This window comes from Durio zibethinus, chromosome 21 (assembly GCF_047325235.1).
Source record: "Durio zibethinus cultivar Kanyao isolate XHJ-2024 chromosome 21, ASM4732523v1, whole genome shotgun sequence".
Lineage (NCBI taxonomy): Eukaryota > Viridiplantae > Streptophyta > Magnoliopsida > Malvales > Malvaceae > Durio > Durio zibethinus.
Window position 1 is genome coordinate 19,145,907 of NC_143182.1, and position 17,445 is coordinate 19,163,351.

At 27.7% G+C, this 17,445-nt stretch overlaps 1 long non-coding RNA gene across 1 annotated transcript; it reads right to left on the reverse strand.

Moving 5' to 3' along the window:
* Nucleotides 1–15,720: 15,720 nt before the first annotated feature.
* Nucleotides 15,721–16,999, reverse strand: LOC149512962 (uncharacterized). Its single transcript, XR_016331428.1, has 2 exons — nt 16,255–16,999; nt 15,721–16,079 (listed from the first exon to the last, which is right to left on the reverse strand). It is a non-coding gene; the product is annotated as an uncharacterized LOC149512962 (long non-coding RNA).
* Nucleotides 17,000–17,445: the final 446 nt, after the last annotated feature.

Sequence of the window (17,445 nt, forward strand, 5' to 3'; positions counted from 1 at the left end):
AACAGCAAAGACTTGATGACTAAGAGCAATGCATGAATGAGCAACAGCAATGATCGCAGCTTTAGAGGCGATGTTGGTAGCAATACAACTTACTTGCTTATAGGCCAGTCGATAGCATCATTCAATTAGGATAAGCTTCTGTTGCAAGTCAAGTAGGAAACCCAACCTCTAGTACTAGCTATGAAGTATGATTTTATTTATTCGCTCGATACTTATTTGTTTATTATATTTATTGATTTAGTTCTAATATTTATATTTTATTATATATTGTAGCAGGATGTTGGGACTCAAAGTATGACCCTTGCTCAAGCTACCATTGATGTGTTATCTAATTATTCACTTAATCATTTATCCAGAGGAAACTACATTACCGTTGAGTCTGAGAATAGGTTATTTAATCATCTATCAGTTTCTTACATTAGTAGGGATAAGATTAAGGAATTTTGTGACCTAGATAAAATATCAGCTGCTGATATTATTGCTTATATAAGGTTAGCTTATAAATTTAAATATATGAAGTTAATATGTATTAATCTATATTACAGTGTATTACTAACTAGTATTGTTAATTGTTATCGTGCAGCTTCTTATATAGAGAGATTAAGGCAAGATAAATGATGTATAGATTCAGATTCATTGACCTAAATATCATTAGTGAGTAGTGTGGCACTGTTATTTTTCATGGTCATCATGTGACTCGATGCATGCAAAAATAGGTTGATTATTATTTGCTCCTGTATAATGCTATGTAAGTTATATTTTTACAAATAATTATTCCAACTTTACCTGAATCTGAGATGATACCTAATTTGAGTATATCATTCTTATTATTTTGCAATTGTTATTGGCAGCGTATTGTGATTGATATCAATTCCTTTATGCCATACTTATTTAATTCCTTTCAACCAATGGCGATGCCAAATCCTGATATTCAAAATTTTATAAAAAGGTATTAAATGTTATTATATTATCTTTTGTTTCTTCATAATTACTTTTATTTTTGTATTAAGTAATTTTTTTTTCAATTTAGGAGAATGTCTACATTTGATAAGAAAGCAAAGATTAATTGGGTGTCATTATCGATAAATGTAAAATTTATTCTTTTATGCTGAGTTTGTTTAGATAAATGTTTCTTAAATCTACTAAATTTATTTTTCAGGTACCTCATCAACTAGGATATACTGAATGTGGATATTATGTCCTTCATTTTATGAGAGAGATAGTTTTATATGATTTTATGACCACACCATTCAAGTTTAATATTAATTTCATAAAATCATTGTATCTTCCAAAAAAAAAAAAAGCTAAATTATGTTCTGATTTATTAACATTTACTTTTGATTTTTTTTTAGTGGGAGAGTAAAAGAAGCTTCACGATAGATGAACTTGATAAAGTCAGTAAAAGTGGTGTGAGTATGTATTTTCGTTTGCTAAACCTTGAGGTTGGAGATTGTTGGTTGGGTGTAAATATATGCATTTCATTTTTTATAATGTATTTAACTTGCTATGTTGAATGGATAGTTTAAGTTTCTAGATTGGGGTATTGGTTTAATATTATTGGTATATATTTGTTTTATATCAATTGACAGCTTATATGAATACACATACATTGAGCACGATTATTTGAAAAAAGTATATTTATATAACAACGTTATCAGTTTTAAATTTGGATGTGTGGTCAATTTATTGAAATACTACAATGTTCATAATGTAAATTTCAAAATGTAATTCGTAATATCGCATATATAAACCAAATGTTTTTCAGGTATAAACCTACAACTGACTTCCATAAATGCCTTCAATAGTCACCTCCCATTTTTTTTTTTGGATTATTCGAGGTGTTTTTGTTAGAAAACACCTTGAATAATCCCTTAGAAAAAATTGAATATTTATATGAATATATTTATATGAACATAGAAAAATATTTATATAAATATAAATACTACTATATATGTCGATTATTTATAATTTGACTTTCAATCTAGAATGATTTTAAAATTTTATAAAACCATATTAAAACTGAAATATTAATTGAAGGCATTTATAGCTAAAAATGCCTTGAATAATCTCTTTTAATTTTTTTGATGGGATTACTAAATGCATTTTTAGCAAAAACTACCTTCAATAATTCCTTACAAAATATTGAATGGGTTATTGAAGGCATTTTTAGCCAAAAATGCCTTCAATAATCCCCTCAACAAAATTTTTTGGATGGATTATTGAAGGCATTATGGACAAAACCACCTTCAATAATCCCTTTCAAATTTTTTTCAGGGGATTATTGAATGCGTTTTAGCCAAAAATACCTTCAACAATCCCTTCAATAAATTTTTATGAAGGATTATTGAAGGCGTTTTTGGCCAAAAACTCCTTCAATAATCCCTTCAATAAATTTTTATGAAGGATTATTGAATGTGTTTTTGGCCAAAAATGCCTTCAATAAATTTTTATGAGAAATTATTGAAGGTGTTTTTGGTTAAAAACGCCTTCAATAGTCCATTCCAAAATTTTTCAGGAGATTATTAAAGGTGTTTTTGGTCAAAAACGTCTTTAATAATCCTTTCTAAATTTTTTTAGAGGATTATTGAAGGTATTTTTGTCCAAAAATGCTTTTAATAATCCCCTCAACAAAATTTTTTGTATGATTATTGAAGGTATGTTTAGACAAAAATGCCTTCAATAATCTTCTTAAAAAATTTAAAATGGATTATTAAAGGTGTTTTTGACCAAAAACACCATCAATAATTACTCATAAAAATTTATTGAGAGGATTATTGAAGGTGCTTTTGACCAAAAATGCCTTCAATAATCTCCTCAACAAAATTTGAAATGGGTTATTGAAGGTATTTTTGACTGAAAACGCCTTTAATAGTCCCTCAAAAAAATTTATTGAAGGGATTGTTGAAGGCATTTTTGACGTTTTTGGCCAAAAATACTTTCAATAATCCCTTGAAAAAATTTGGAAGGGATTATTGAAGCCGTTTTTGTATATAAATGCCTTTAATAATCCATATAAAAAATTTTGTTGAGGGGATTATTAAAGGCATTTTGACCAAAAACGCCTTGAAAAATTCACGAATTATTCAAGACGTTTTTAGCCAGAAAAGCCTTCAATAACTCTATTCAATATTTTGTAAGGGATTATTTAAGGTATTTTCTGGCTAAAAACGCCTTCAGTAATCCATCAAAAAAATTAAAGAAAATTATTCAAAGCGTTTTTTGCCATAAACGCCTTTAATTAATATTTTAGTTTTAATAGGGTTTCATAAATTTTAAAATTATTCTAGATCGATGTCAAATTATAAATAATCTACATATATAGTAGTATTTATATTCATATAAATATTTTTCTATGTTCATATAAATATATTCATATAAATATTCAAATTTTTTTAAAGGATTATTCAAGGTGTTTTCTGCCAAAAACGACGCCTTGAATAATCCAAAAAAAAAAAAGTAACTATTAAGGCATTTATGAAAGTTAGTTGTAAGTTTATGCCCAAAAACCATTTGGTTTATATATGTGATATTATGAATTACATTTTGAAATTTACATTATGAATATTATAGTATTTGAATAAATTGACCACACATCTGAATTTAATATTCTCTCTTTCAATATTTTCTTTCCAAAACTTTTTGAATGGATTATTGAACGCATTTTTGGATGCCTTCAATAATCCCATTCAATTTTTTGTAAGCCAATAGTTTTCTTGTTTTAAACCTATACTGACGGTTGCATTAATAACTGTTAGTATATAACATATTTATACTGGCAAATAGTCATATACCATCAGAAAAAGTTTATTTATACAGATGGTTAAATAAAGTGTTAGTATAAATATATTATATTCTGACAGTATTTAAAATCCGTCAATAAAAGTCTCTTTTACTAACAGAATTTAACCGTCAGTAAATAATCCATACAAAAAATTTTTTGTAAACTAGTATTTTTTTTGTTTTAAGCCTATACTGACTGTTATGTGAATAACCATCAGTATATAACATATTTATACTGATGGATAGTCATATACCGTTAAAAAAATTTTCATTTATACCAACGGTTAAATAAAGTGTTGGTATAAGTATGATATATTCTGATGATATTAAAAATTCATTAGTAAAAGTCTCTTTTATTGACAAAATTTAACCGTTAGTATAACCAAGCATCAGTGTATAGAAAATATTTTGTAGTGATACCATGATTCCTAAATTTTAATTCAATTATCGTTTTAATCTCTAAAATTTTAAAAAATAACATATTCACCCCATATTTATATGATTATATTGAAACAATCCTCTCATCAGCAAAATCATTAATACAGGTGTAAGTACAAAATTTTGCATTCGGATTAACCAACAATTGGTTAATTTTTTGAATTAACAAAATTGGGTAGGAACGAGCTTACTAGTTGGTTGACGTCACTCTATCTAATTAGCAGGCTCATTTTAACCCCAACTGTGGTTGGATTTGTGTCAATTTAGTACAAGATTATGGGTTGAGATTAATTTTGGGCTTAGAACAAAGCTAATAAAAAGCCATTGATCACCACATCATATGTCAATATGTTAGGAAGAGTCTAATTTGAGTTGAAAATGAACCTAGACAAAATTTAGGCCTTTTTAGCATAAAAATAGGACCAAGGCGATCGAAAGTCACATCAACCAATGGGTTGGCAGTTGTAGATAAGACTGAACATGATAATTTTGACAAATTATCTCTTTGACAAATTATGGGATAATTATAAAAGGATTTATCATATGGAACATAAAGATTTTACCATTCCCATCTTATTCATAGCCTATGACTATAAATAGGCATCTTTAGATTTTAATTTTTAACACCTAAGCAATTCTCTTCTCCTTCTCTAAGAAACTAAATTGTAAGCATTCCCTAAAAATCCGACCTAAAATCTTGAGAAATTTCCCCATTTCTCCCATTATAAGTTTTTATTTAAAAAAAAAAAAAAACTTCTTCAATCATCCCTAGTTACGTAAATAGCCTTTAACCTTAATCTAAGCCTCCACCTTATCATGAACCTTTTTCTAATGATCTGTCGAAACCTAAAAATAAAAACATTAGATATAGCTCTAGTTACTCTGCACACTCCCTAGCCAAACCACACCAACCTTCTAGCCTACCTGCTTGCCTTCATTTCATCATTTTCTTGCATACTAACATCATACCTTGTCCCCACCACTCCAACACATCATCCATAATGTAAACATGTAACAAAACTTTGCCATGAATTGCCAATTCTACTGAAACTCACCTAAAAATTCTTAGTTCACCAAAACTCTGCTAAAGATTCTTAATTCTACCAAAACTCTATCTGAAGAGTACAAATCAGACTAAATGTTTTTCAAAAAGTCTTAATCTAGCTAAAGCTCTGCCTAAAGATCTAGAGACATTTAGTCTAGGTAAAACTCAGCTTAACTTAACGTAACTCACAAGCTTAGACCTACAACTGTCATATTGGATCTTGTATCGGGCATATTTTTTCAAGTCTAATTCCTACAAACTCTCAGGCATATTAGGTTTCTCATTAATTTTTTTAATGAGCATCTGACATATAATCCATGATTATGCATCATGTCATCTTAGGAATGTATAATGGTATATTATATAGTCAAAGTTAGAATTTATTGTTATTGTAAGGGCAAAGGATACTTTTCATGTAAATCCATGTCTAGTATGCCATGCATTATCCAGTCATCTAACATAGGTATGAAAATGGGTTGCAATGAATATGCCTTTGAGGCATTCTTTATATAAATTATCATTATATTATGCCATCTAGCCTATGTTGTATTTCATGCTTCTCTAGTTACACGTTGTTACTCTATATTACAAGCATTAACTGTATGTTTGAATAAAGTTGATTGATAATGAGATAATCTGCATTATGAATGGTTGATAAATCACTTGAGGATGCCAGCCTACATGCATCTTTCTAGATGTATACGTGAAAGTGTAGGATATACAAATTATTCATATTGTATTGCTTGTTTTCAAGAATTAATGGAGAGCCATGGCCTTTAATCCGTAAGCTAGTTAGTTTATTAATTTGAAATGGATAAATAGAGGTCGAGTTTATCCCTTGGTGCTTTGATTCTTCTAATTACTTGTTTATAATCTCCAAATTAAGTTCTTTAGTAAAGATGAGATTGTGACTTTGAAATTGGCATCGATTCTCAATATATAAATAAATCGATTGCCAACTCTTAATCAAATCTTAGATCTCAATATTTAAAACAAGCACAAAAAGGTGAAACCTACATTATGCATAATGGCTATTAAATACCATATGGTTGATAAGAGGTTGACACATGGAACTAGAAGGTTGATGACATGCCAATTACTCATATTGTGATTTAAACGTATTAATTTTAGAATTTAATAAAAAATTTTGACAAAAAAAGAATTTAATAAAAGTAGGTATGAGCAATCAATTGGTTTGGTTTGAAAAAATCAATAACCGAACTAATTAACTAAGCTTTAAAAAATAATTGAATCAACTAAAATATTTTCAATAATTGACCTAACTAAATTTAACTGATAGTTCAATGAGATAACTGAATTTTTCACAATTTTCCCTATTTTTCACAATTATTTTGCAACAATTCAACCCAATAAAACTCAAACTCAAATATCAAGTTTTAACCACTCAAACTCAATAACTAGACTTAATAATTTTAACAACATTTTACAAGAAAAAGATAAATAAAAATATTCATCTCAACATTTTAATCAAAGCTAATTCAATAAAAATAAGTTCTTATAAGTATTCATTTGACATGCATCAAGTAACAAACGAAGCCAACAATCATAAAAGTTTCCAACACATAAAAGACACAAGTTTTCAAGTCTCAACAACTGCAAGCTAACTTTAAAAAAATAAATCAAGTAAAACACAAAGGTATATGGAAAACATAAAACAAGCCAACTCAAGAACATTCTAACAACATTCTTAAAAAATGGACCTTCCCTAGAAAGGTAAAAAGATTTATTATAAAAAAAAAAAAGAAAGGTGATACAAAGTTTAAGAGGGCAAAAGAAAGAGCCTAGTGTTAAAATGTGTGGGTTTGGGAGCCTAATCGCTAAACATGGGAAAACAAAAAGGACATTTTTGAAAATCATCAAAATCAATGAGTTGCCCCCAATATTTTTTAAAGTGCGATTGGTCACCTGAAAAGTTTATCTTTTTAATAAAATAGTAAAACAAGTTTAAGTTTATTAAAAAGATATTTTTTGTCTATGAAAATAATGTTTAGGTTCGGGAGTCAATTATATATGAGGAATAATTAAAAGCTCACAGTGCCCATTAAAAATGACCTAACCAGTTTATTGCATGTTATCATTGAGTTTTTGTAAAAATGATTATAACTTTAATATTTACAAATTAATTCCTTAATATTATTTACTCATTCAAAAAATTGAATTATTTTAAACTTCTTGTTTATGAAGACAAATCATGTTTATTTTTAACTTCTTTAAAAAAAAAATAAAGCAATCATTTTGGATCAAGATGAAAAATCTTAAGTATCGAAATACTTCCTTCATTCCCTTGTATTTTGGCAAAATTTTAAAAATGTCTCTAGCTTTAAAAATTTTCAAAATGCACTACAAAACCAAGAAAATATTTCATATAAATGATAACCATTGAGAATCCCCCTATATTTAGGCTAGATCTTAAGAGTTATTTTTGCTTGAAATATTATCTTATTTTATTATTTTTAGAACGTTTTGTTAGAAGACTTTTATTTATGAAACATGGAAATGATATGCATGGACATAAAGATATATTATATATGAATGGCAATTGAAAGGTAAATGACAAACACAAAGTATGAATGCGATGACAATTCCAGATGTAAATGCATGCAACAATTTATTAAAAGTTAAATACAAATGCAAATGAATGGGTTTAGGGTTGGCTTATGGTTTGGGGATTGGTTCGGTTTGGATGGGGATTTGGTTTGATTCAGTTTGGTTTTAGGGTTGGTTCAGTTTAGATTTGGTTTAGTGGTTGAATTAGGGCTCATGATTGGTTTAGGATTAGTTTAGGGTTTTAAGTTGGTTTAGGCTTGGTTAGGATTTGGGATTGATTTAGGGTTGGTTTAGGGTTTGATTAGTGTTTGGGGTTTTGGTTTTGGGTTTGGGGTTTGTTTTCGTGCTTGGGGTTTTAAAGTTTTAGGCTTTAGGGTTTGGTTTGGGGTTTGGAGTTTTGGTTTAGGGTTTGGCATGAATAATGCATGTGAAAAAATAAATGAATATGGCGTCAATGTGAAATGCAACATTCAATGCATGAAATGGGACTAAACATGAAAGCCATAACTTAAGCAAATTCACAAACACATCATAAACTAAAAATGCATGCAAAAACCTTACTAAAAATAAACTAAACACCAGGAGTTAAGGAAAGAACCAAGGTTTGGTTATGCTATGGAGGAAGCTTAAATCAAAACTTGCATGGCCATTTAATCATCCCTTGTGTTGGCAAAATCTTAGTGACTATGTATCCACCATTTCATTTCAACACAAACACATAAAATCAAAGTTAAACTTACTAAGAAAAATCACTTATTCAACACTTTTATCCTTTAAAAATTTATCAAACACATGGAAAACATAAAGTTCTAACCAAGAACAAAATGAAGCATGTATGAAATATTAACTTTTAGCCATGATAAACAAGATTGGAAGTTTTGACCAAGAAATGGGAATTGCTAGTTCGAAAGCTTCCCATGGTCCCTTTACAAACACTCCATCATTTATTTAGCTAAGACATATATCAAACACATAGAAAACAAACTTACGAAGGCATTTTATTATCAAAGGATTTTCATCAAACATGTAAGAAACTACTAAAAAGGAAAGTATTAGAAACATGCATACTTACCAAACAACCAACATAGGTTATCAAAGTAATAAACTAACATGAAAATAACCATCAATACAACTATAATCACAACATAATACATCAAACAAAGCAAGCAAAACACAAGAAACAAATAAGGGAAGATTCAACTACGCTATGGAAAAGCATGGATTGAAACTTCAAATGAGGATTTATTGTTGTTTCTTTGATCCTTCTTACTTCAAACCATACCATTTATTTGGTTGGTTGAAATATGGAAGAAAACAACTATGGGAAGAGTTGCTTCCTCTTGAAATATAAAAAAAAAAAATTAAAAGAAAACTATATGCATGAATATAAAGCTTGCATGAAAGTAACAAGAAATTGTACCTTTCAAGCTTCAACCAAAATTTTCTTTTTTTTTTTTTCCTTTTTTTTTTGCCTCTCATGCCACCTTTCTTTTGTTGCCTTCTCTTTTTCTATTTCCAACCCTACATGATAAAAATAAAAGGCCATGCAAAAGCCTTCCGGCCCTAGATCATTTCTTCATCTAGTGGCTCCTATTATCCCTCAAGTTTATTCACCAAGCAACCACGTTTCACCTTTAGATCTAGCCTCTTAAAATATGAATGGCTCATAATGAATACAACTTAAAATTTGACTTTGAATGCAACTGTAACAATGGAAAAATGTCATTTTACCCTTATTAGAAATTTGACCCTTTTGTATGATTTTCTTAAAAACCTATGACCCCATCTTTGTTTTTGTGATTTTAACGTACCAAAAATCATAAAATAATATTTAATCCTGTTCTGGAGCTTTTCATCAAAAATCAACTTCATGAAGGTTGAATTACGAAAATACCCTTAAAAGATATTTTAAGATGCAATCAAGTTTTTAATGCACTAAAAATCATAAAATAATATTTAATCATGATTAGAGCTTTTCATGAAAAACCAACCTCAAGAAGGTCAATTATAAAATTACCCCTAAAGGATATTTTAGTAATTTGAATCTTTCTAAGATGCAATATGATTTTTAGTGCATCAATATCAGAACATTGTTAATTACAACCCTTAATACTCCTATTTAGTTGTGAGTTCCAAAGGTTAGCCCAAGCTTGACAAAGTTTGATCGATTTTGATTAAATTTAACTTTATTTGACCAAGTTTGATTAAGTTTGACTATGAGGTATTTGGGTAAATTTGGTCAAAAATTTATTTTTGAAAATTTGTCAATGTTAAAGAAATATTGGTCATGAACTGGGCCTAACTTTAAAGCTTTACAACTGGCTAGGATTTGGTCAGACAAAATTAGATGTCTACACCTAAAAACATGCCAGGACAAAAGTTATAAATTACAAATTACAAATAAATGGAAAATTTATAAATGTCATAGCGTGTAAGTGTGAAAACTTGATCATTAGATATAATAATAGAGTTGTTACCAATATTTTTGGATTAGGTGCAATTAACCACATTACTAAATCTGTCACCGTTAAATGATTCTTATGTTTGACTCAAATTCCTTAAAAAATGCTATCGTCCAAGAAACTGAGTTAGATCTGAGAGTATGGTTACATATAAGGAAGGTATTAGCTTATTATAATTCCTATCCAAAAGATATTACCAATTAATTTTATATTATCCTTTATTGCCTATAGAATACATCTTATCTTAATTTGTATATTCAAAAACATTCTTCAGTAATTTGTATATAGGAACTTTTTTTAAAAGTTTTTAATATTTTAACAACAATTTAATAATATTTTTTCATTTTAAAAGCATTCAAAAAAACTATTATTTCTCTAAAAAAGGCTTCATCTTCTTATTTATTTAAACTTTTAAAATTGATTTTATTTATATAAATTCTGTCTTTAAAAAATATTTAGAATTTATCAAGAATCTTTAAAAATGGAAAATCAAAGAATCTTTAAAATTGGAAATTTTAAAAATTTTCTCACTTAAAAATTTTCTTTAAAAAAAAAAAACCTATTTACCACCTTTTAGGAATTCCATCATAAAAATTTCAAAATTTAGTTTTATAAATGCATGAACACTACTTAAAATTTTTAATTTATTTCATAAATTCTCAAAACATAAATTTGTAATTATTTTAAAAAAATTATTATAAAAATAATTTTTCAAAAATCTTTCAATATTTTAGCAAAATTTTACTAGTCAAATTTACGATAAACTTTTGGAAAAATTAATCTTTTAATTTTTTAAAATATAAAAAATATATAAAAATAAATAGATAAATATATTAAAAAGAAAATAAAATAGAATATTACAAAAGAAAATGATAAAACAGAATAAAAATATAAGTAAAAAATTAAAGAAAAGATAAAATAAATTATCACCAGTAGGTAAGATCTTACATGCAAATCTTAAAAGACTCAATTTTTTACTACACCAAAACGACATCATATCAAATTAGCTATATATTTTTTTTCTTGAACCTTTTCTTTCACTTTTTTCCCTTTTCCTTCTCTCTCTTCATTCTCTCTCTAAATTCGCTTTATAATGCACGAAGAACACCAAAAACTCTAAAGCTACAAACACAAAAACTTATAGAGTTTGATGTCAAAAAACTTAATCGAACATGATTCTAACTAGAATCCTAGATTTTGATGACCAAGAAATTCAATCGATCACCAAAAAAGCCAAGTACAACCTATAAAACCTAAGACCCAGAAGCTGACCATTATTGATCATTGTTATCGATCAACGACACATAAAAACCAACTTTTTTTTCAATCTTCTCAATCTTTTTTTCATTGTTTCTGACTTAAAATTATCAAAAGCTTTTTTAAACTTTTCTAAATTTAAAATTTTACCCTCGGGTTTAAACTTAAAATATAATGATTTTTCCTTGTCGAAACCCTTAAAATCACCATTCAAACTCTTCCTTAATCTTTCCTAGTTTGTTAAAAAGTAGAAGGGAAAACTAAAAAACTAAGCTCTAAACCTATATTAACTCATATTTGCTTCTTATACATTTGCTTAACTATGTGTTATTATTGCTGGTTGTTGTTGGTCATTATGTTATGAGGTTCATTACTTGTTGTTTTATAGGGATTAACACCAACTCAAAATGGAGACTCAATCAAAAGAATTTCAATTAAGAAATACTTATTTATTATTAATCTTTTGGAATTTTTGTTTATAAGGGATTTTATTCCTAAAGGAATTGTGATTTCTTCATCAATCAATTTTAGTTTTTTTTTTTTCAAAATTTTTAATTTTTTAATTTTTAAAATTTTTAGTTTTGAATTTGAATTTGATTTTGATGTTTTTTCAAAAAAAAAATATTGTAAAGAAACAATAAAAAAGAAAATAAAGAAATAAAGTATAATAATATAAAATGAAAAGAAAGAACATTAGACTTTTGGTTTGGGTTTAAAGCATAATCCAAACCTAATTACCACCAAAAATTTCAAATTCAATCTTAAATGGGTTATCATAAAGCTTAATTAAAATTTTAAATGCCCTATTTTTATTAATGGATCGAAAATGCAAAATTGAATAAAAAACTTAAAAATGTTTCGAAAGATCTAAGAAAAAAATAAGATGCTTATTATATATATATATATATACTTTTCTTGATTCTACTCGAAAAATCAATGATCTAAAATAGTTGATTTAAGACTAAATAATTAATAAAAAAAATTTAAAGAGAAGAATCTCTATTAGGTTAGAACTTTTAGGGTTAGAGCTCTATAGGAGGAAATTTCTTGAGTTTCCTAGTTTTACTTAGTTCTTTAGTATTAGTTTATTTGTCTTGTTATGCATAAGCCTATCTAACCTTGAGATCTTTTCTTTGGAATGGCCTTGAGGAAGTTTAGTGGGTCTAGTTTTTTGAGTGGCAATCTTTAAATAGTAGTGCGTGAAATGTTGAAAGATTTGAAGGGGGTGTGCTGAAACTTGACACTCACAATGGATGAAAAGGATAACGTGCAGATCGAATAAAGTTATAAGACAACAAATGAGAAGGTACGTGAGTGTTGGATGATGGGTAAGTTATTAACCAAGTGACCTTTTAATAAAGATGCAATGATTGAAATATTTACAATCATTTGAAAGTCGACTAAACAAATAACTGTGAATATATTGGATGACAATCTATTTCTCAGCAAAGTTGGATTAAAGAAAAAAAATAAACTAAGGGTGCTAGATGGATCTTTGAATTGAATGATCATTTATTAGGCTAAGGCATGCTGGTGATGGAGCAATGGAATCATACTATAGAGATTTATGTGTAGGAAATATCAATAATGGATGAAAAAAGAATGAAAAATGAAAAAAGTGAAAAATAAGGAATGAAAATTGAAAAAATGAAAAAAAAGTGAAAAAATAAGGAATAAAAAATGGAAAAATGAAAAAAATGTAAAATGTGAGAAAAAGAAGACTCAAATTGAAAACCCGAAAAGGCAATTTGGGTAAAAATACCTTTGAGCTAAGAGTTGGATAAATAGTTTGAATATATGGAAGATCAAAGACATTCGAAGATTATCCAAAGTTGGGGTAAAGTTAGATGAGCTCAAAATGATTTTGAAAGACAATGGAATGAGCTTTTGAAAAAGAATTTTGGATTAATGTTAAGAAATGTTTGAATATTCATTGTTTAGATATTGTTATACCATTCATCCCAATGGCATGCTTTGAACTTGTTTCTTTGCCTACTTATTTTTGTACTGGATTTATTCTTGCATTGATTACCTTTTTCTCATTCATCTTGTACCTTTTTATCTTTAGAATAAATTAAGAAAATGTATGATTGCATTATAGTTATCAAGAATTGAAATGAAAGTTAATGAATGATAATGTTCAAAAAGATTCTTGCATTCCTTTGAAAAGAAATCCAGAATGATAAGGCAAAATGAAATGAAAAATGAAAGAAGCCTAAGAAGATGATTAGGAAAAACACAATGGATGACCAAGTGATGAATATGGTAATGGATTGGTTGACATAACCTGTGAGTTGTGATCAAATAATGAAAATAATGTGGATCAGTGGATGAAATTTGTTCTGAAGATGCTAGTACTATAAAGCCTATGAGTTGTGATCAAATGATGAAAATAATGTAGATTAGTGGATGAAATTTGTTCTAAAATTGTTAGTGCTAAGAAACTAAAAAAATAGAAGATAAGATGGTGGAGTCTTGAGAACCATATTACTACAATTAATTAAAATTTCATGACATTAATATTAGTGACATTTGCATTACATGCATTGCTTTTACATTATTGTTTGAACAATACCTGTATATAATTTGGTGAATATTTAAATCTTGGCTAGCCATTTATTTGTATCATGTAGTGAACATTTGAATTATGGTATGGCATCTGCATTATTGTAAGAGTCTAGATTATTACATTCGCATCATTAAAAAAACATTTACGTCATTATCATGACACTTTTTATATACAAAATTTTGACTTTGATGAAAGATTGAGAATTTTTATGATAAGAAATTTTAAACTTTTTGAGGAAAGCTTTTTAAGATAAGGTTGGGAATCCTTGAATAGAAAAATATTTTATAAGGAAAACATTTAAAATTCTAAAGTTGTGGAGCCTTTTAAAGCATTTTTAATGTTAAAAATGATAAGAATATTTAAGTTTTAAATGATAATCTTTAAGAAACTTTTAAATAAGAATCTTTAAGAATTTTTAAATGGGAGTTTTGAATGAGAAACTTTGAGTTTTAAATGAGAAACTTTGAGTATTAAGTGAGAATCTTTAAGTTTTAAATCAGAAACTATGAGTTTTAGATAAGAATCTTTGAGTTTTAAATGAGAACCTTTGAATTTAGATGAGAAACTCTAAAATCAATCGAATGTGAATCTTTGAACTCGAATGAGAAGCTTTAAACTTTTCAATGTGAATCCCAAATTTTTTGAATGAAAACCTTTGAATCAGATGTGAAACTCTAAAATCTATCAAATGTGAATCATTAAACTCGAATGAGAAGCTTTGAGCCTTTGGATGTGAATCTCTAGAATTATGTAAATCTTTAAATGTTGGATGTGAACCTTCTAATTTTGATGGGAATCCTTGAATTGAACTTTGGATGTGAATCTTAAAATCTTGCGAATCTAAATTCTTATGAAGTTGAAAAACCTTGTGAAATGTTATGAATCAAATTCTTGCAAATCTTTAATCTTGATTTTGAGAATCAAATTTTTGCGAATCTTTCTATCATGCGAACTGAAATTCTTATGAATTTGAAAATTCTTGCAAGCTTGAAATTTTTCTGAATCTGAAAATTCTTGCGAATCTTTGAATTAGGAACTTTTGAACTTTGAAATTATTATTTTTTGAACTCAAATTGCGAATCTTTAAGTTTCAATTGCAAATGTCGGATTATAAAATTTTGAATACTTCAAATTGTGAATCTTTGAAGTTTTAAGATTTTGTAATTTACACCCGGATGTAATGAGGTGTCTATGTTATTGTACAATTCCTGTCTCACAGAAAATATGTAAAAATAGGTAACTGTAGACATTCCATTTTGTCCAAAATTTTTTTTCATCGATTCAGCTCAATCCAAGCTCGATTATAGGGTTTTATATATTTTTATTTTAGACTTTATTTTGTATTTATCATATTTATTTATTTACTTATTTATTTTATTTATTTTGTGGTTTATCTCTAGTTTATTTTCTTTTTTTCTTTCTTCATTATCTAATTAATAAAAAAATAAAAATGAAAGTTTGAGATTAAGCTTAGTGATGATCGTTATCTACAAGATTAGGTGCTAATCTTTAGCTTTATGAAACAAATTGAAATTGATTTGAAACGCTATCAACTTTGGCTTATAAATCCTTGCAATCACAACAAAAGGGGACATGGCAAGTGATCAAAGAAAAATCACAAAAAGAATAAAAGAAACACACAGTGATTCGAGCTAAAATATACAAAAAAACCATAGCAGAAATAGGGATAAAGCCGAACTCATCTTACCTAGCAAACAATAGTCAATTCCTAATTAGAACACTATCAACCAATTCCCAATGATTCAATAATCACACGGGCTAAAAGCTACCACACCCAAAGCCATATACAAAAAATAATTATGTCCCCACTTTTCAACCACCTTTAATTTGCCTAAACAACTAGACACGAAAACATAATCGACAAACTGTAGAGTCAATAATGCACCCAATAGATCAAACTAAAACCTCTATAATAGGCACCTATTGCAGGAACCAAGAGCTGCCACCACCATCAATTTCTCGTTAGACAATGGCCCATCATTAGTCAGTCATGCCAACATAAGTTCAAGAAGAACGAATTTAAATCAAAAACCAAAAGAGATCAAAAACAAAGAAAGAGAAGAATAAAACAAAATGAAAAAGGAAAAGAGTAAAAAAGGAAACTAAAAACCCACCTCTAGTAGCAACAATGATAGGCGATGATCGGCGTGACTTCTAAGAGATCTGAATGGTGAACACGAAGAACTTGAATATTGAAATAACATATTGAAAGTTGGAGAAGATCCGACAGTGGAAGAGGCTAAAATGGAGAAAAAAATCATGATTTAAGTTTTAGATCTATGCCTTTAGGAAGTGATGTATGATAAAACAAGCCCATATTTGAGCGAAGAGAGTGAAAAGCAGCGATAGTAAAAATTTTAGCTTGATCAAACACAGGACAATAGTAGAGTATGACGACGTTGGTGTCGAGATCTGAAAACCCTTAAAGTTTTTGACCTTGGTTCCTCTGTTCCTAGAGAGATAAATGGGAAAAAAGAAAGAAGAAAGAGGGCAAAGGTGAGGTCTAAAGAAAAAAGACTGAACTCTAACTTTTATAACCAAGTAAAACGATGTCATTTTAGACATTATAGAGAAGAGCAGGATCCACGTATTTTCTAAATGGGTAACGAGACTCGAACCAGTAACCCGTCTCTTTGGCGTTATGGTTGAGCTGATTAGAGTGTTCGACTAGCCATTCTACCTAGTTCCTATGCTTAGAACTAAGTTGTGATACCAACCAAGCTGAGCTGATTTTTTTTTTTTTTTGGTATTTTCTTTCAATTTTTATTTATTTTTGTTAAATTTGTTTATTTGTTTTTTTTTTTTTTGAAGTAGCTTGCATAATTGGATTTTAGGAAAAGTTAGAAGAAATAAATGAAATAAAACATTAATAAAATAAATTTATTAATAATAAATAATAATTATCCAATGATGAAATTTTGAGAAATTTTAAATGGTAAATTTTTATAAAATTCTTAGGTGAGAAATTTTTTTCTAAATTGGTCATAAATGGTGGAATAATTTAGATAAAATTTTAATAATAATGATTAATATTTATTTTCAATTCAAAAAAATATAAAAAATATAAAAAAAATTTTAGTTGAAATATTTGACAATTATCTAAGAATAAGAATCTTAGAAATTTTAAATGGTAAATTTCCTAAAAAAATCTTTAAATGAGAAATTGCTTTAAATTTGTCTCAATTGGTGGAAGAATTTAAATGAAACTTTTAAAAAAAATAGTCATATTATTTTCTTTTCAAAGATAAATGAAAAATAAAAAAAAAAATTTCTAAATAGACCCAAATGGTGAAAAATTTAGAAAT